We start from the raw sequence: 19,834 nt of genomic DNA, 5'->3' as shown, positions 1-19,834 counted from the left end.
TTTGGTTGTTTGGGTGACAGGTAAACACAACCTTCCTGGTTGTCCGTGAATCAAAGGAGCACAAAACCTACACATGCTAGAGACACAGAGTGAGGTGAGTGCTACCAGCAATCATTAGAGAGATCCAAGAAGTGTGGCTCAGACAAAAGCAGAGCCAGTGCTGGCCAACTATGAGAAGGCCACGCAGTGTCCATGATCCCTTTGCTATGGCTTGGTCTTCTGAGCAAAGGGGTCGTTGTCCTGAGGGAAGGTACCAGGGTTTCTGAGCAAAGGGGTCATTCTGAGGGAAGGTACCAGGGTCAGACTCCATTTGTAGTACCTGAGATGCCCACAGTGAGAGCATCCATGTGGGGCTACCCCATTCATTCTGCGTGAGCTTTAGCACCTTATCGAGAGTTCTGGAGGCTTCAGGCACCTTCTCAAGTTCAGGTCCTTGGAGGAGTCAAGGGAGCAGTGATCTCCATTCTTTTCTTGATCCACCTTCCTTGGGGTCTGAGAGGCTTCACTCTGAACATCTGAGGAAGGAATGTGGAGGAGAGAGAGTAGGGATATGATCAATCGCCCCTAAAAATCCCAATAAATGGTCCCCATTTCCGGAGCACAATGGAGGGATGAGAAGTTGTAACCAAAGCCCAGAGATGTGGTTACATCAGACTTCCATTACACTGTGACACGGAGTGCCCTAAGGAGGCACAATAGCAGAGCAGCTAGGAGAAGACAATAGTCTTTGGATGGAAAGACCCAAAGGGCCCCTTAAATCTTTAATAAACTCAATGTGTAGATGTCTCCTATCTCTGAACGAGTCTCCCACAGCACGCTCCCAGGGCTCAGAGCTGACACACCCAGTCAGGTAAGCAAAGTCACGTGTTATATGGCATTTTCTTTGGTTGGACCATGGATTTGTGGTATTTTTCCTTCTTTCTTTTTTAATGGTCGGTGACTTCACCTTTCCCAGGCTATAGACTTATTGCCTTTGCTGTCTGTTGTGGATGAAAAACTTGGTTAATGCTTGAAAATAACTCACAACATAAGAATCAAAGCTGAATTGTCATCACGGCTGGGAGGAAGTCACAAAATCAATGTGTATCTGCATGTAACCCATGTTCCCATTTGGACTATGAGAAGCAATCAGTTTAAGTTTATGACTCGGTTTACCAGACTAGCAATTTCAGTCAAAAGGGTTCAACTAGTTGCCACATGGAGATGTCCAGGGAAGTTCAGCTTCTGAGAAAACCAACATGCTTTCTTTTCTTTCAAGGATATAGGCATTGGATCATCCCTGTAGTAAAGAAGTATTTCTCATACACAGCAGGAAGGAGAAAGTTGAGGAGGAAACTCTCCCTGCGTCTTTATTCAACATAAGTGTGGGTATATGTCCATAAGTGTGGGTGTCTGGGAATGGGAGTGTCAGAGCTACAAGGAACAGAGCATGCTCTCAGACTCAGGGAGTTTATAGTCAAACCGAAGCCAAAAATTCACACATAAAATTACGAACTAATGTTAATAAGCATTGAGAGGTAGTGGAGTAAAGGATTTTTCTGTTGGAAAGCTATAAAGCAGAAAGAAGAGTCAGGCAAGATAGTCTTTAGGGATGCATCTCTGGAACAAAGCAAAAGAAGGTATATAGTTTTACCTCTCACAGAATTGCCTTGAGCTTGAACCCCAGATAAACATTAGAGTCCACAAGTTCACAGGGAACAAGTGCATTTTCAAATGTGTTAGGGCAAGAAGCAGCAGCCAGTTGCTCAACTTTCCATCTAACCCCAGCTCTACTCCTGTAACCATTGGACAGCAAAGGGAAGTCTCTTACAAATCTAAGAGACTTCTTCTATAGAAGCTCTGTACAGACGCCCAGCACCATTAAAAACAGGTGGCGATCCACTCCTTGGTGTAATCTGAGTCATTTCTGTTTCAAGACTATACAACCCAATTGTATTGGGGGAACTTACTACTCTATCATGGAGCCACAATTTAGGTCAAGAAGATTCCGCTATTAATAAATAGAAGATTTTGAGTTTTTTAACCGGGATCTTTTCCAGATTCCAACCACCACCATAAAGGCTATTTCAAAAACCATGAGTCGGCAAAGAAAAGGGCCACAATTGGAGCTTGAGAGACGGCATTCAGGGGAGGGATGGTGTTCAAAGGGGCAGGAGTCTAGCAAAAGAGATTGAAAAGGAGATGCCAGCAAAGAGAGTAACAAGCCAGGAGAAAATAACATCAGGGAAACAAAGTTTGGAGAAAGAGGTGAGAATGTAGCAGTTAAAAGTTTACATGGTATAGACAGGTGCAGGCAAGGTGATGATCAAAATGTGTCTGTGCGATAACACAGAGGTCATTGGTGGCCTTTGCCAGAGCAGTTTAAATAGAGAAGCCAGGAGGCAGATTGTTATGGGTCAAGTAAGAGCCGGGGAATGAGAAAAAGGAAATGCCAACGTAGGCCATTCTGTCCAAAGGCCTACAGAGAGCGCTTGGTTTATGTGCTGGGAAGATGGAGCCATTGATGATGGAAATTCCAGGAATAAAAGAGGTGATTTATAGAGCAAAGCTCTAGGAGGTAAGTTCCAGAAGACAGGTATGTGGCTCATCCTTGGATGAGAGGAGGACTCCTTTGAGACGGGGGAAAGAGGCACAGAATAGGTTGTGGGAGATGTATGGTATTTTAAGGGAACCATGTCAATTATCTTATTGCTTCACTGTGAAATTGAAAGTAATACAATCTTCTAAGAAGATGGTAGAAGAAGGACATGTGATGGAATTTCCAATTGGTAGTGAGGGGCAGCTGAGGCTAGAGATCAAAAATCAGCAGTGGCACTCATCAGGGCGGTTGATTTAGTTCCTGTAAGTTACTCACTAGCCTGGGTTCAAGAATGAAAGAGGCCGATGGTGGTTAATTCTTAGACAAGGTGTTGCCAGGTGGTCGCAACTAAAGGACAATTTGGCAAGGGAATTGAAGATGGGGTGGGCATAAATGAAGAGGTAACATCTCAGTATGACAGCCTATTCATTGTTGAGGACTCAGAAAATTGGCTAAATGGAAAACAAACCATTTTTGTGTTGTTGTGTTTCCATTTATCATCTTGCTATATTTACATAGGTTAGCCCGGCTGCTAGAAAATGCTCTATGCCTACCCACAATTTCAAAACTACCCCCTTTTAAATGAGTGCCTAATCAGGATACTTCTAGCTAAACTCGGTTTATCAGACAGGATGGGTGAAACTGTAGTTCAGTGGTTTAACCCAATAAAGGTTTATTTCTTGCTCATGCAAAATCCAGTGGGGTCAGATGTCTCTCCAGGGTAGCTTGCCTTCACTCAGAGATAGAAGTTGCTTCTATCTTAGCTCTTGGCCATCTCAACACATAGCCTCTAAAGGGTCAGAAAGAATGGACTAGGTATATACTGATTGTTAGTACCTCAGAAGAGGTATAACACTTTGTTCGCATTCTTATGAGCTCAATCTCATCCCAAGACTGCCATCCAACTGCAAAGAAAGCTGAGAAATGCAGGAGCGTGTATGGACGTTCGGGAAGCATCACTCACAGCTGTTAAACTGAGTCAACCACCAAGTAGCCCAAAACCTGTACTTAGTAATACTATTTCAGGGAGTGTGACTCTTGTGGCAAAGGAAGAAAAGAGTTGGAAAGTGGGAAGTGTAACATCGCTTGGGACTGACTGTCCATACACGGTGCCAGACCAGCAGTTGAAAAGGAAAAACACAAGCTAAGCTGTAATTCTGTCATTGAATATTGTGTAGAACAACAAAGGCAAGACAAAGAATGAAGAGGAGGAGGAGAAAAACAGATGAAGGAGGAAAGGGGAAGAAGAAGGAAAAGGAGGAGGAGAGGGAGACAGAAGGAAAGATGAAGAAAAAGAGCAACGAGAGCAACAAGGCCATTTGGTGAAACTTAAATGCTGCTATAAACATTTTCCGCCCCACTAAATTTGGCCAAACTGGAGTCTGCTCACAGGAAATAGAAACATAAATCAAGGTAAGGCACAAAGGGAACTGGTTTAAACTTTCTGCTCTGAAAGCCACGTGGGACACAAGCAGGCTAGAATGAAGCTGGAGGAAGAAATGTTGCAAAGCAAGCTGCCCCCTCCGACAGCTCAGCACGGGTCTCCTCCGGCTTCCTTTCTCTCTTGCTCTACCTCACCATTTCAAAACCACTGCATATTTATTGTTATTACCGAAAATGTTTTCAACACCAAGAGATGCGAACAGGCCTTTTCTACCACTGGCATCGCTGTTGCAGGGAACGTGTTATTTCTTTTTAATTTGTTCGCTCAGTCCTGAATAACTTTTCAGAGGGCTCCAGACACCGCAGTATGACAGCTAAACCAAGGCGCATCCGATGCAATGGAATTGCTCTACAAGCAACCTTGCCAAAGGCCCTTTTCGATGCACAAAGCTGGCTCTATCTTTGTATATTGAGGGAGCTAAATCAATGTTAAATGCTTGGCTCTTTTCACAGGACAATGACCAGGACCTAAGCTGCGTCCTTCCTTTTTGATTGACACTTGAAACGCAGCGCGGGAATCAGCCAGAGGCAGTGCTACAAGCCGAACCCTCTGCTGGGATAACCACTGGTGACATCTGCAGAAAGGCCGACAAAAGGCAGTTGAAAGCTGTGTTTGTTGCTTTCCCCCCTCAGATCTCTTGGCTTTCATGGAGCTCCTTACTTGCTTTAATATTATGATTCAGCACCTGGCTTTTTTGAACCTTGCTTTAAACTTCAAAAGGCGAGGTGGTATTAACAAACATGAAACGAAAAAGTGGCGGTAGTTTGATTTACTGTTGTCGTCTTATCAAGGGGTTTTTTTGTCACCAGCTGCCACTTTCTGTCATCTTTGGAACCATTATCATTTCTCTAAAATCTAAAAGACTCCACTTAATAACAGCTTTGAATACAGGCAGGATCAGTAACATACACAGTTCTGGGGATGACAGGACCATCAAATGAAAAGAAAGATGTTGCACATAAAAAAAAAAAAGAAAACACAAAAAAACACAAAAAAACAAAACCACACAAATAAGAGCTGTGGTACTTTCTAGTGACCTTGATTTCAGAATTAAACAAATCAAATCCAATTCTATTGTTCCTTTGGAATGCCATTGTAGAGTTTCCTTGAGAAGTTCCTTTTTGCTGTGAGAGCTGGTGGGAAGTTAAAAACCTCAGGCTACAAGGCTCCACAACTCCAGGTACAAGAGGAAGCTCTGCTATAATATCATGAAACGGCTGAAATGACCTCTGCTATGAAGTACAGCCGTTCCGCTAATTAACAGCTCACTTTCAGCGACTTGCTAATACTTTGAGCTCCCACTTGATGCTGACAGCCAGATAAACATTTTGAACTCTTACCAAGGAGGTCGTTCCATGGTTTGCTTTTTCTTAAGGACCTGCAGCTCTGAGCTGTCCAGCCAAACCCTTAGGACCCAACAGGACCCTACGTGTGTATGTTAAAGCTGAGTCCACCCAGTAAGCCCATTGCTTAACCCTTCTGTTGGCTTGGAACCTCAGAGACACGAAGTTGGTCAGAGCCACAAGGGACCTTAAGATCACCCGGTCCGGTTGTTTTCATTCTCTCCTGAGGACCTCTGTCAAAATATTGATGCCTCGCTCAGGTCCTTTCCACATCATCTGCATCAGGGTGGGCTAGGGGCCCCTCTATTTTAAAAAGTTCTCTGGATGATTCTGATTTCCAAAGAGGGTTGAGGATCAACCCTTTACAGATGAGAATCAGAGGACTTCAATCACTTGTTGAAGACTGCACATCAGGTATGTGGTGGAGCTGGACTGAGGTGCAGGGAGGGGAGCCCTGAGCAGTGCTCAGGCCTCTGTGGCAGACCCATAGATGAAATCTGGAAAGTGATGGCTGGACAGTGTTTTTCAACAGGTAGACAGCAGAGCAGTTTCTGCCAACGGTGGAGTCAGAGTCATAGACATTCCTGCTATGGCCCACTTTCCTTTTTCCCATCTGCTTCCCGATCCTAATTCAGCACAACTCTTCATAAACTTTCTGCTACAATCTGTGATGGATTTCTCCCATCCTCCTTCTTTCTTATCCCCTCAAGGGCCTTGAAATACTAAGTGTGGAGGAAATAATTGACAATCCCTGACACACTTCGTGGAAGTGAACATTATGAAAAAGGTGAAGCTGTTCATTTAGATGTTATCAAGTGCAAAATATTTCATTTGTGGCTTGATCTGATACGCCACCTCTTTGAAACCAGTCAAACATATTTGACCATCTGTTTCTCTTTTATGATCTAGTGGCATAAAAACTTGCTACTTTATTATGTAGCATTGTCAGGTGTAGCATCCAAAATCCTATGCACTATAGCTCTTTTTACAAAGGCAGTTATGTCAAATTAGCCATATGGATGATTGCCAAATAGCCTGGAGTTTCAACCCTTGGACGCTGAGTGGTCTGCTTACATACCACCAAAGAGGGTGGCTCCTGGGAACCTCACAGATCTTCAAACTAGAAAGGCAGCGTGAATCTGAAAATGAAGAAGAGCATCTTTGGAGTTATCAGTGGGTCTGTTCTTGAAATATTGAGACTACGATGACACTATAAAACAAGAAAATAAACCCAAAACAGAATCATGAGATCTCTAGTCTTACAGATCAGGACTAGTTGGATGATATGAAACAATGGAGTGATGACAAACAGTTTTATCTCCATGCCAACTCTAAACAAGTATTAATGGTGGCCTGAAAGGCTGGACTAAGAAAGATTCTGGGCTCAGTAAAGTTACCATGAATGATTAGCAATGTCTGAGATAGATGGGGATACATATATGTGTGTAATTTCAACACCTGATAGGTGGTTTAAACAAGTTTTGACTATATTCCCCTTCAGATCATCCATGAGTTTATTATCTAGTTCTGTTAATTACTAGACGTATGAGCTTGGACAAATTACTTAGATTTAGTTTTCTTATCTGTAAAATGGGTATAATACCTCATTCTGTATTTTGAGATTTGAATGACATAATAAATGTAAAGCCATCAGCACACTGCATGCCATATAGTAGGTGCTAAATAAAACGGAAGTTCTTATCATTATTAGGGAAGGAACAAACCTAGTACTAGCCTGAGGTTGAGTCTATATGGACTGGCAACCCAAGTAATTGGGATCATTCTCTAAGAGATGAGACCAAAGAACTTTGAGCCAAGAAAATATTTCTACCTTTGTCTCCACTTTAGCCCAACAATTTAAAAAAGAAGGAAAAAAGAAGGGAGGAAAGGAAGGAGGAAGGAAGGAAAGAGGAGTAGTGAGGAGGAGGGAAGGAGAATAGGTGTGAGGGAGGGAGGAACAAAAGAATCCACAATGAAATAGAAGTTGCACAGAGAAAACAGGGCGTTCAGCAGGGGAAACTAGGACTGGGGAAAACTATCAGAAATTCTGAAGCATAAAAAGTTCTTTTTTTTTCTTTTCTTTTAGCCATAGCACCAGCATTCAAGTCTATAACAAAATTGTTCTATTGTGGATTAAAAGATGATTCTTACCGCCCACCCCCCCAATAAACTACATGTCATAGTTGTTCCCCTTTGCTAATATATAATTCCTTATCTCCATGCTTCACACTGGTAAAGGGACAAGATGGAAACGGAATTCTGTCACAGTACAGTGAGTAGAGACCTGCAGACATCTCCTGCTCTGTCATGCTGGCCAGACGTCCTTGGACAAAGTCATGTGCCCATTCTGAGACTCCTTTTCTTCTTTTGTGAAGTAGGAATAAGGAATCTCACAGACTAATTTTGAAGGGTAATTTTGAGAATGGATAGGAGATAATATGCATGAAACATCTTGGTCAACTGTGTATTTGAGGTATGTGTGAAGGGATGATGATATTAGTCTGGTCTTTGCATAGATGGATCCACCTTCCTAATCTGATTTGATGGAAGCATAGTCTTCGTTGTCCCCATGTCTCCCTCCCCCAAAGCCCTCTAAAATCTGTCCTAATTCTTCCTCCTTAGTGAGTGAGATTCTAACTGGAGTTAGGATTTATCTGTTTGGATTGCCAAATTACCATCCTCAGGCATCCTTTTAAAAGAGGTCTGCCGTCCTATAAGAAGTAAGACGTTTACTTATAGAGAATTAAACTAGACACCGGATTTCTTGAGAAATCAGAATGAAGAGGCCAGGATGCAAGGGAAATTTGATAAGGAGGAAAAAAGAGTGACATTTAGTGTAGCATAGCAATTAAGAGAGAATGACAAAGGCTCCAATCCTGGCTCTACCAAGTGCTAGCTGTGTAATCTTGGGCAAGTGACTTCATTTCTGCTGGCTTGTGTTTCCTTGTTGGTTTATTCATTCATAAGTATTATGAAGTGTCTACTCTGTGTCAGGTCCTGTTCTGGGCAATAAGACCGTCAAATTTCTTACCCTCATGAAGCTTACATTTTACCAGGGATGGTAGAATATAAACAGAAAAACACAGTAGAATGAGCATTAAGAAAAAGTAGCAAAAGCTACCATAAAAATAATTAAATGAAGATAAAGAGATAGTGAGGAGAGATACGGTAGGCACAGAAAGAGCTTTGAGGAGGTGGACATTTTACCTAAATCTTAATGAAGAGATGGCATGAGCCAGGGGAAAGTCTGAGAGAGGAATAGTCAAGGGAGAGAAAATATCCATGCAAAGTTTCCCTTAAATTTAGGGAATAACAATGGAGGTCCTAAGAAATGGTCAGATTTGAGACAGATATTAAAAGTGGAGTTGGCAGTGCTTCTTATTGGACTGGATGTGGAAATGAGGGAAAGAGAAGAGTCAAAGATGACTCTGGGAGGTTGGTTTGAGAACAAGGTGGATGAGGTTGGGGGCGGCGTTGCAAGAGTTCTGCTTTCTATGTAACGCATTTGTAAAATGTTTGTAACATTTAGAAAATCTGACGAATAGAGATCACAACAGTACCTACCTAATGGTGTTTGAGACAATCATAGAAAGGGTCTAGTAGAGGATCTGACAGGGAGCGAGTGTTCAGTAAATTGTACTTACATAGGACAATGAGCAGAAATGTCAGATCAAGTTGTGTAGCAAGGTAGTCTTCGTCCAGTCAAGAAACTAGAATGACAGAGTGGAGGCCAGAAGACCAGTAGAAGGGTTTCAGGTTTAGGAAGGAGAAGCAAGAGGAGACTGAAGACATGGCTTGCATGCTTCACAATTCTGCATTCGATCTGTCCTATGTGGCATGGTGAAAAACAGGGGGCTATTTGCAAGGGGCTACCAGATCAATCGGTCCATTCTGTAAAAAGATTGGTTTTTATTTTCTTTTTGAATTGAATGACTTAATAGCACTTTAGGGGTCATGTAAACATTGCCTTGACTCAGGATGTAGAAAAGATGTGTAGCAGCCACCAAATTTGCCCTGATTTGATGCTGTTCATACAGCCTGGGGGATGTGCCTGTTGTAAACAAGGGCAAAATGCATCTTACCGAGAGAGAATGGATTCTATTCTACCGGGGTGAAGTAAATCTATGCCAAAAATTTCTTTTATCAACCAGCTATGCCAATGAACAATTTTAGAAGCAACTATTTACCATTTACTTAGATGAATGTCAAAGGCCACTGCTTTCCAGGTCCACTAGAAAGTTTTGCTAAAATCGACCTACTTCCTATTGTACATTTCTTCTGAGTTTGAAAACAGTCAAGCAAACCAAATCTAAAGCCATGGAAATTCCATTCCTCTCCTTGACTCCCTTCCCACACCCCTGTGCCCACACTTATCAGAGCCATACAGCAGCTGTGATGGAAATGAGAACTATAGGAAACTTAGAGTTAATCATGTTAAATGGTGACAAATACTCAGGGGAGGGTGATGCTGGTCGTTCATCTGACACCACACAGATGGCCCAAGCTACAAACTCTCTCTTATATTCCTGGGTCTGACACCCTAACTAATCTGCTAGAGAACCTTCTGAGTTTGGGGATGTAGGTATTTTGGCTACAGTTGGACAATTGAAGTGCCTCAATTTGGAAAATAGAGTTTGTACAGATAATCTGTAAGATTTCCATTCTCCATATACAGTCACGTGCCACATCATGACCATTTGGTCAATGACAAACCACATATATGACAGAAGTCCCACAAAATTATAATGGAGTTGAAAGATTCCTATCACCCAGTGACGTCGGAGCAATTGGAAAGTCCTAGCACAAGGCATTACTCATGTGTTTGTGGTGATGCTGGTGTAAACAAACCTACTGTGTTGCCAGTCGTATAAAAGCAGAGCACATACACTTACAGTAGTAGTCTATGCCATCTAGGTTTGTGTAAGTACACTCTATGATGGAAATGATGATGAAATCGCCTAATGACGCATTTTGCAAAACGTATCCCCATCGTTAAGCGGTGCATGACTGTGTAGACATACAGACACACAAAGATTTCCTTTTGCGGGGTAGATGTTAAAACTTTCTCTGTCTCAAATAACTTTTTGGAGTGGAAGGAAAGAAAGTAGTAGGGGTTGACAAGCACCGCTCTAGAGAAGCTGGGAGGCTGAGCCTCGGCCAGTCTCCTTTGGGGTAGTCACTTGGCCATATTATAGCTGCCGTGCAAAGGAATGATGGAGTGGGAGATAAAATAGATAATGAAGAGGGAAAAGTAGAATTCAGTTGAACTAATTTACTTGAGACAGGAAAGTTTGAATTTAGTCAATAACAATTATGTATTTTTTCTTCCGTTGCACGTTATTAATCATGTCTTCCTTCCCTTCTAGACTAGAAGAACCAAAAAGGGCAGAGACTGTGTCTATATTGTTCAACCACCCATGTCCAGCACCTATGATAGTGCCTGGCACTATTCTAATCTGATGCAAAATATGTGTTGAATTAACAAAAACATCTGTGCATGTAGGCACAGCTTCTGAAAGAATTCAGTGTTACAGAATTCTCCAGAAGTAAGTCTGAGCTGTTTCATGAAATGCTGAGGTAACTCAAATTGAACCAAAGGCCATCAGTATGGTTTAACAGTTGTAGCTCAGGTGCGCTGTCTTGACTAGTAACTATGTCACCATGTGCTGAGCACACAGCCTGCTGTGCTGGTCCTGCCTTTCCTAATCTTGAACATATTTGTTCACAAATCACAGGAGCTTTGGAAAACCATCCTGACCCAGGTGATGGGATAAAAATGTTTCCCATAAAATGATAAACTATTCTGTCAAGTCTGTTTGATAGTGCAGTGTGACCGATGATTTTTTTAAGTCTTCTATCTACCAGAACAGTGAGAAGAAACCAGTGACAAGAAAAATGAGAAAAGAATTCATGATAGTGTTTCCACAAATTTGCCTCATGCCATCCACATTAGCCTCCACACCATTTCCTACAGGAAATTTTTGAACAAGTCAAATTTAGATAGGCTTTTGTTACTTGTGACTATTAAATGAGTTTATCTTTGTTCAAGGTCAGAAAAAAATTATTTTCTCTTAAACTAACAACTTTTAATTATCTATAACGTAACAAGAACTTGATGATATGCATGATCTAGAACATAATAACCTGAAAGCTCTGGAGTGGGTTCCTTCTTCAGGCAACCAACCGAATCACTTTTCCTTAGGACACCAAGCAGAGAAGAGGAAGTTTTCTAGTAAGGGGCGAATTGGCGGTCGCAGCATTCCAAAGTCACCACAGATTATTTACCTAACAGTGAGCCCACAACTGGATAATGGGGGGAAGTGGGGAAGTTTGTGCAGGATTACAAACCACATTCCAAATTGGCTTATCCTAGATCCCTGTTCAGCTCAAATGCCTAATTATAAGTATTTACTTCAGTTTATAATTTATCCCGTGGTCACTTGATCAGTTGGGTGATCTGTATCTTAACAGAGCCGATAATCAATGGTAGTTATGACTTTCTCTTAATCATCTTTAGCGAGCAAGGTATAGGGAGATGAAATAGAGGCCTGAAAGAAAAGACAAAGTTTTTTTTCTTAGCGAGAAAGCAGTCAGAAAGGAGCATGCTATTTTGAATTACAGATATTTTGTGTGCAACAGGAAATGCTAAGTTTAGAAGAGTTGTCAATATAACCTCAGCTAAAAATGAAAGGAAGCACTCCATAACCGTTTTTTGAGAAGGAGGGAGGGAAGGAAGAAGGGAGGAGAGAGGGAGAATGAGAGGGAAAGGGAGAGGGAGAGGGGAAGTGGGAGAGAGAAAGAGAGAGAGAGAGAGAGAGAGAGAGAGAGAGAGAGAGAGAGAGAGAATGAATATAGGCTTGCTATACATTCACTACCCAGGGTTCATTCAGGAAACACTTACCCTGCCATCCGGAGCACAGAGCAGCAGCTGTAAAGATTGGCTTCTGAGTCACCATCACTGATGTGGAACTATTTGTACAAGTTCAAAGGCACCAAAGACCTTGGTGCATGTCAAGACATAAGATGACATCACTGTAAGCTGGTAAAGCTGAGGAAGAGTTCCTATTTGGAATAGGAAATCTCTGGGGAGAAACAGAGCTTTATTCCTTCTTTGAGATAGTGTGTTCATCCAGGAGTGTCTCTGACACATGACTCTTGATGAGACATCATCTGTCTAATATAGCAAATTGTGAGCTCTCCAGAGAGAGATGGTGGTTTCTGTAATAGTTATAAGGTGGTAAAACATCTTGTACACGTGGCAGTTGGCTTTCTTCAGGAAAAAGAAAGAGAGAGAGGCTTCTGTATGAAAACAGGCTAAAAAGATTAGGACTCCTTAGTTGGGAAAGTCAAGGCCTTGGAGTACCATGGTGGTACATCTATAAAATACAAGGATCTGGATAGAATAAGGTCACACCTATTTAATAATCCCAGGAAGACATGGTTCATTGTCCCTCAGAGAAGCATGAAGCAGCTTTTCCAGGACAGATAAAAAGAAAACGGCTAAATGAAAGCCAGAACTTGAAATCCAAGAAATGATGTAGGCTGAAAATATAAAGAAATAGAGAAAGAGTTTTAAAATAACTATGTACAGTGTCAGATGGGTAATAGACTTATTGGGTTTATCACTTTGTGAAGTAAAGAAATGTCTACTCACTATGTTGTTTTGTATACCTGAAACTAATAATAATAATTTAAAAAACTCATAGAATTTTGTTTAAAGGGCATTGGAGTAGTCAGTCATATGTTCTTCACCTCTGAGGGCAAGACCTTGAGCAGAAAAGTGACGTATTCTTTGCTCACCAACTCCTTGTATTCCAGACACTGACAAAACATTAGCTTCAATGATTTGCATTAAATCTAACAAATATTTGCATGTGGGTCCCTGTGCTAGGTACTATTTCTAAAGAGTCACTAGTCTATTGCAGTGGAAGAAATTTCTTATATTCCTATGGGAATTTCAATAGGAGGCCGATACACTCGGTAACGAAAAGATAAGGATGCAAGATGGGACGTAGAGGGCAGGAAGGATAGTCTTGGGGATCCCTACTGTCCTCATTTGTCAGTAAATAATATTACCTTATTTCAGTTTTACAAATTGTTTGATGATTATAACCTTACTCTAGTTTCATAACATCTCTGTCAGCTTTGAAGGCAGACCTATAATCTCCTTTCTCAGATGAGGAGTCAGACCAAGAACAGTTCGTTAAGCTCAAGGTCACCTAAGGAATGAGTGGTCCATTGAGATCTAGGTCTCCACTTGCCTGTTGGCCATCTCTGACTTTACTTCTTCCCTGTGCTGTGCTTTCGAATAACTGCACTTAGTATGCCATGTTCTAGTGAAACGCAGTGTCATTTTGATGAACCTATGAGATGCATTGAAGCTGTTAGGAACAGCTGGGAGATCACAGACAAGATCACCTGTTTTGGCCACTAACTCTTCAATTCCCCAACACTGTGCCCTGGTCCTCCCACCCTTTCCTCCTGCTCTACCTCCCACGGTGCATCTCAAAGAACATTCACACATACAAAAGAGAATCACAGAGCCCTATGAAGAAGGCTCAGGCAAGTCCAAAACTCCAGGCTATGTAACCGTTTTGAACACAAACTTTTGATAGTCTCTCCAGTTTAATTGGAAGAGTGAGATTTAGAACCAAGCAAAGTCATGTGAACTAGCACTGGAACTCAAAATGAGTATGGTCCTTCTCTCTATTTCTTCTCTTCCTGTCCGTCACGGTCACCTGGTCTATAGGCAGGCCAGCTCTCATCTCAGCTGGCCAGCTGTACCTGAAGTATATGTAGGTCTGACAAAAACCTGGGTGAAAGCTTCAAATGCAAGTTTACCTTCCCCCAAACTTTCCCTCCTCCTTTCAAATTGAGACATTTGTTTAAATCCAACCCTTCCTTCAAGTAGATAGAGATACTGTAGGCTCTTATTTGGATTCCAGGAAAGAGACAACATTGTGTGGACTCATATGTTCTGGAATTTTCTCTCACAATTACATGACTAGCATACATATAATTAAAAATGAATGTGAATACTATGACACAGTGTGGGGACAGAGCCCCAAAAAGCAGTTTCCAGTCTCTCGGCCTCACATAGAAAGGTGCTGGCTCAGGTAGTAAATGGCCATCGACTGTGATCAAATGGCCAGCAGCTGTGGCTAGTTGGCCGTCAGCTGTAACCAGTGAGCCATTGGCCATGAATATAACTGCCGTGGCTAGGCTAGCAAGAAAAAAGGGGAGCTAGCAAGAAGATGGTGGCTGAGCCTGCAAGCGGCACAGTGAGGGTTGAGAATTGTGTTGCTCCTGGTTCCTGTGTCTCCAACCCAGCTGCCAGTGAGAGTATAGTGGTGTGACTCCCCTACCTATGGCTCCGTGGGTGTTCCTTTTTTGGCCTCACCATATCCTGTGTTCTTGTGTGGGGAGCGGGACCAGAGACCCCGCAGGCCACCCCGCACAACACATGGCGTAGTCGGCAGGATCCCCTGCATGACACATGGCGCAGCAAGCAGGGTCCCCTGCACGACACACAGCATTCACAAAGGAGAAAGAGACCAAGTCCAGGTTTAATGCTGTAAAGCAGTCCTTTTATCATCTGGATAGTCTGCAAAAGCAGAGTTTTCGTAGCATCTCAGAGGTTCATGTGGGGCTGAGGTACCCAAGGGAGTTCCCCCAACCACCACCACCGCCTTCCACACAAAGGTCCTCTGCTCCCTGTCACCTGAGAAACATTTGTGCATCCTGGATAGACAGCCACTCCTTTCATCTGACCAGGCAGCAGTCTTACATAACACCCCTAATGGACTTGGTTGTCATTTTAAAGATGGGAAAAATAGCAAAACAACAGCACGTAAAGAAACAAAGTTCACACTTTTCCCCAGAAAGCAGATGCGATGCAACTAAGGAGCCTTATTCTCCGTACGATGTCTCCCTCCTCCAAGAGAAACCAATTCCCAATCTCTTCATATGGAATTATAGGTTCAGTCATGGGGTTGGTGAGCCTTTTTGAATGGCTTGCCCAAGGTAGCAATTTTGTAATCCACCATAGCTGAAGTAAGTATAGACCTAAGCTTGCTCCAACCTCCTTTCTCCTCCATCCAGCCTCACGTCCCCTCTTAGGTGAAACACTGCATATAAACAAACTCCTCTCAAAGACACCTCAACCTTGACATTTCTTTCTCCCTTTTCCAAACTTGCTTCCTTTTAAAACACCTCGCGCTCTGCCAGGCTCCCACATGAGGCCCAATTATCAGAATAATAATTAACAGGCTCTCATTATTTCGGATCAAACAATGCCCCCCCCCACAATGAAGCCAAGAATAGCCAATGTGATCCCTTAAAACAGGGTGTGAGTTTCCTTACACCTTGGGGCGTCTAATCCACTGCAACCATTAGGCACTGAGCTGCGCATAACAGCCTGGATAACATTGAGTCAAGGACAGTTAATGGATGCCAGAGCACAGACCAAAGTGCTCCAAGCATGTCAGTCAAGACTAACCGGAGGCAAAAACATCAAAATGCAGGTTGGAGTTTTGACATTCCTGCAGGCTCTGAACGCCTCGCCAGTAAATTTTTAAAGTCAATATCCCCCTTATGCTCATGAACACTTTTCTGTCTGATGAGTAGGACTAATGTGGATCTGATTGAACTGTGACTAAAGTAGGACTTTAAAGGCAGCTTTGAATGTGTAGGGGGCGGAAAGGGTTTTGTGTGTGTGTGTGTGTGTGTGTGTGTGTGTGTGTGTGTTTTATGTGTGTATGTTTTCTTTTTTTTTTTCCAGAAATGTCTGTGATAATAATGAAGACAGTGTACACAGATTATCACAGGCTGTGTCTTTCGACTTCAAGGTTATGTGATTAGAAAATTAGAAAAGCGGCGAGATTAGAAAAACCGCAGAACATTTTGAAAGAAAGCTTTTTTACAAATTATCTGTGTGCTGGATTTACACAGAATCTGATAGATGGATCTTCTAATGTTTGGAAATGGATAAATGCAACAATACAAATAGGAAGAACTGGCTTTGGAGCCGACTCCTGGCAGAAGTTCAAAACCCATATTAAGAATTCTAATTCGCTTAACGCCTGTTACTTATTTTGTTTTTAAAAAAATTGCCACCTATATACATAAAACAAAATATAACCGTTTCATAAATAAAAATGGGAAAATAACAATGAGATGGTTGTTTCTCATGATGCATGACTTTCCCCCAGAACTGGAATTAAACCTACACCTTTCTGCCCTTTCTCTTCTCAGAAGCTGAGAACAATAACCAGAAGGACATGTATCAGGAAGCTCAAGCAGAATTGGGTTTGGACGGTGGTCAGCCTCCTGCTGGGGGGAGTTAAGGAGTGATAGCCATTTTGGAACTCAAGCCACCGCTTTACTCCTCCTTAAATAAGGGGGAGATAAAGTTTTCCAGCATCGAAACCCAGGCTGGTCTAAATAAAAATTCCATTAAAAAAGTCACTCCTTTTGCTTGTCTGCTGACAATGGTGGAGTTCTGAAATGTATAAGCAGGTGGCTCTGTCAGTAAAAAGTCTCGGTAGAGGCTAACCTGTGTCTGATGACACTTTCTCAGGGTGCTTTCAACACCTGGAAGATGACATTCGATTGTTTTGCCGGGGAAGAATAGATCTAGAAGCCTCTAAAGTGTCCATGTCCATATATAAAGGTATAAATAACAGTCATGCCATAGTGAACTTTCCCCTATTTAATGGAAACCTGTGAGTAAGGAGCATCCTGAAATTCTTAGGATTGAAATCACTGACACCTGATTTTGACCTCCCAGATATAAAAATGTAAATAGGTGATAAATGCACTTCAGGATCAGACTGGATCTTCAGACCTCTGGTGGTGACATCAACAAGGTTTGGGCATGACGGGCATCATAGTTAACGTTTAGGGATGCCCCCAAAGCACATGAGTTGTCCTCAGTATCTGATATTCTGATTTTTAAAATCTTTTACCTAGAACATTATCTAAATTTTTGAAATTATTTTGATATTCAACTCAATATATGTATATATACGTGTATCTACATATATACATAGATACAGATAATTTCATATATATACACATATATGAAATTATATATATGTGTATATATATATATATATATATATATATATATATATATAGTCTCAGATCATGAATCTCACAAGTTTTCTGTTTTCTTGGGTGTTCATAGAATCACCTCCACGAGGATTGGAACCGTGTGTTTCACTCATTCGTTCAACCAATATTATGCATGTATTCTGTCACAAAAGCAATTTCAAATGCTTGGGCTTTATCAATGAACAAAACAGAGTAAGACCCTTGACCTTATGAAGCTTAGATTTTAGTAGAAGAGACAGACAACAACAAAATAACAAAGTTAACTCCATAGTATGGTAGAAGATGGGAAGTGCTGCGGAAAGAATACTAGAATAGAATAAGAGGAATCAGATGCCCAGAGGAGAGGGGAGATCAGGCAGACTGCACTGAGAAACCAACATCGAGCTCAGCCTTACAAGGGGAGTCTAAGTTAGCCACACGGGGATGTGGGAGAGGAGCCTCTGCGAAGTAGAACAGCCGTGCGAAAGCCTGAGAATGTCTGGAGTGTTTTCAGAATAGAAAAGAGGCCCCTGTGGCTGGAGTGGAGAGATGATGGATGCAGGGTGGGGAAGGAGGAGGTGACCAGGATTGGGAGGAGAGACACAAGATGAGATCTTACTTATCTGGGTATCTCCAATCCCTAGCTCAGAGGCTGTCACCTGGAAAATTCTCAGAGATTCTTTCTTGTTTGGTGAATAAATGAATAAAATGGCAAAGTTTGGAAGATCCTCTGACACAACTTGCATATGATGTTTTGGCATACTACTCTGCAGTATTTTCTTATTGTGTTCTTTGGAACGTTAGTTCCTGAAGGTATTTCAGGAGAAAAGGGTTCCAAAGTCAAATAAGCCCTCATTTAGTAGATTTACAAATCACAGTTACTGTTTGAAAGTCTCAGAGAAATTCTCCAGGAAACGACATTGTAACTTAGCATTTTGTGAACCTACTCAACCACACAGCCCCTTTCTTCTTCCCATTCCCATTTCCCCCTTGCACCTTTGTCACTCCTCAAACAGAACGTTCTATAGAATGTACATTGAGAAATGACGACCCATGCTGAGCTGGCATCCGGCAGCCTCTGGAAAGACAACTCTCCACCCCAGCCCCCAATCCTGCCATTTCTGGACTACATGGAAATTTGGAATAGCCTCTTTCTTTTGAGTGGAATAAAATCCACTGCCTTGTCATTTCTGTCTGTAGACCCTAGTTTTACCTGTGGGACCGTATAGAACAATCATGGACTATGAAAGAACATCAGGATTTTCAGTCATCTACAATTCAGTCTGGCCTTGTCAATTACTAGCTGGGCAATTACTACAACTCTGATTTTTCATTTCATTATCTAACTGATCTGCTTCATAAGGTTGTTATGAGGATTATACAAGGTATCACAAAATGCCTAGCAGAGTGCCTGTTAAGTTATAGGTAGCAGAAGTTAGCTCTTATTCCTGTCGTTTTCCACAATTCCTTTCACAAGTGGAAATACTGACCACGTCTCCTTGGACTCCTCTCTTCTCCAGGCTAAATATCCCCAGTTCTTTCCACCATAAATGTCGACTATGAACTGCAGGTATTGTACCAGTGACCAGAGGTTGGGTCACCTCCCTCACTGCAAGCATCACAGGAGTCAGAGGCCAGGGCGGGCCAACTAGCACTTTCAATCTTCTGTGTATCAAAGTCAATCCTGTTTTTAAAGTGGAAGTTTCATAATAATCAATGAGATGTTTTTAAGGCCTTCCGAGGGAAAGTGTCACATTACTATGAATAATGCAGAAATGCCTTCTTTTCCTAGATCGTCATGACAAAGATTTGCACCTAAAAAATGTCAAATAATAATCCACACAAAAACACAAATATCGGTACCATAAAAATGAGATACAGATCTGCCAGCCAGGAAGGTGAGTGTTCACATGTTACCCGTGAGTGAATTCATTTTTTTAATTGCAATACTATTGGAGGTCTTCCTGGCACAGATAATCTCCAGCAGTCAATAGTTTAAAAATCATTTATTTTTAGATTCACAAAGCAGCCACAGCAGATTGGAATTCTTAGCACTCTCATTCTAAGTTCATTGGATTGACTTTTTCCAGTAGGAGATGATTACAAAATATGTAAAGAGTGACAGCAGTTAAATGGAGTTAAATTCATTTGGTGGTTCCTGGCCCATAGCTGGCATACTCAATTCTATTAGTGCCATTCCGTCTGCAGTTGGCACACAGCTGGTCTCTCCCATTCATTTGCCTATTTATATTTCTTAGCATGTGTTAGAAGGCATAACAGGTCCTTCTTTACAGTAGAAGAATTGTCATAAACTATAAATTAAACAGCACCCTTGCTTATTCTGTATTCAAATTCCCAGTTTGTGGCGTGGCACCG

At 41.9% G+C, this 19,834-nt stretch overlaps 1 long non-coding RNA gene across 2 annotated transcripts in view; it reads right to left on the bottom strand.

Annotated features, from left to right (window-relative positions):
• Positions 1–238: 238 nt before the first annotated feature.
• Positions 239–19,834, bottom strand: part of LOC117014623 (uncharacterized) — a 184,470-nt gene continuing 164,874 nt past the window's right edge. For both annotated transcript variants that reach the window (XR_004421554.1, XR_004421556.1), the window contains one exon: positions 239–515. This is a non-coding gene — a long non-coding RNA (uncharacterized LOC117014623). The remainder of the gene's footprint in view (positions 516–19,834) is intronic.

The sequence above is a fragment of the Rhinolophus ferrumequinum genome, chromosome 22, assembly GCF_004115265.2.
Source record: "Rhinolophus ferrumequinum isolate MPI-CBG mRhiFer1 chromosome 22, mRhiFer1_v1.p, whole genome shotgun sequence".
Taxonomy (NCBI): domain Eukaryota; kingdom Metazoa; phylum Chordata; class Mammalia; order Chiroptera; family Rhinolophidae; genus Rhinolophus; species Rhinolophus ferrumequinum.
The sequence above is the reverse complement of the archived record's forward strand: the minus strand, read 5'-3'. Positions and strand labels throughout refer to the sequence as shown.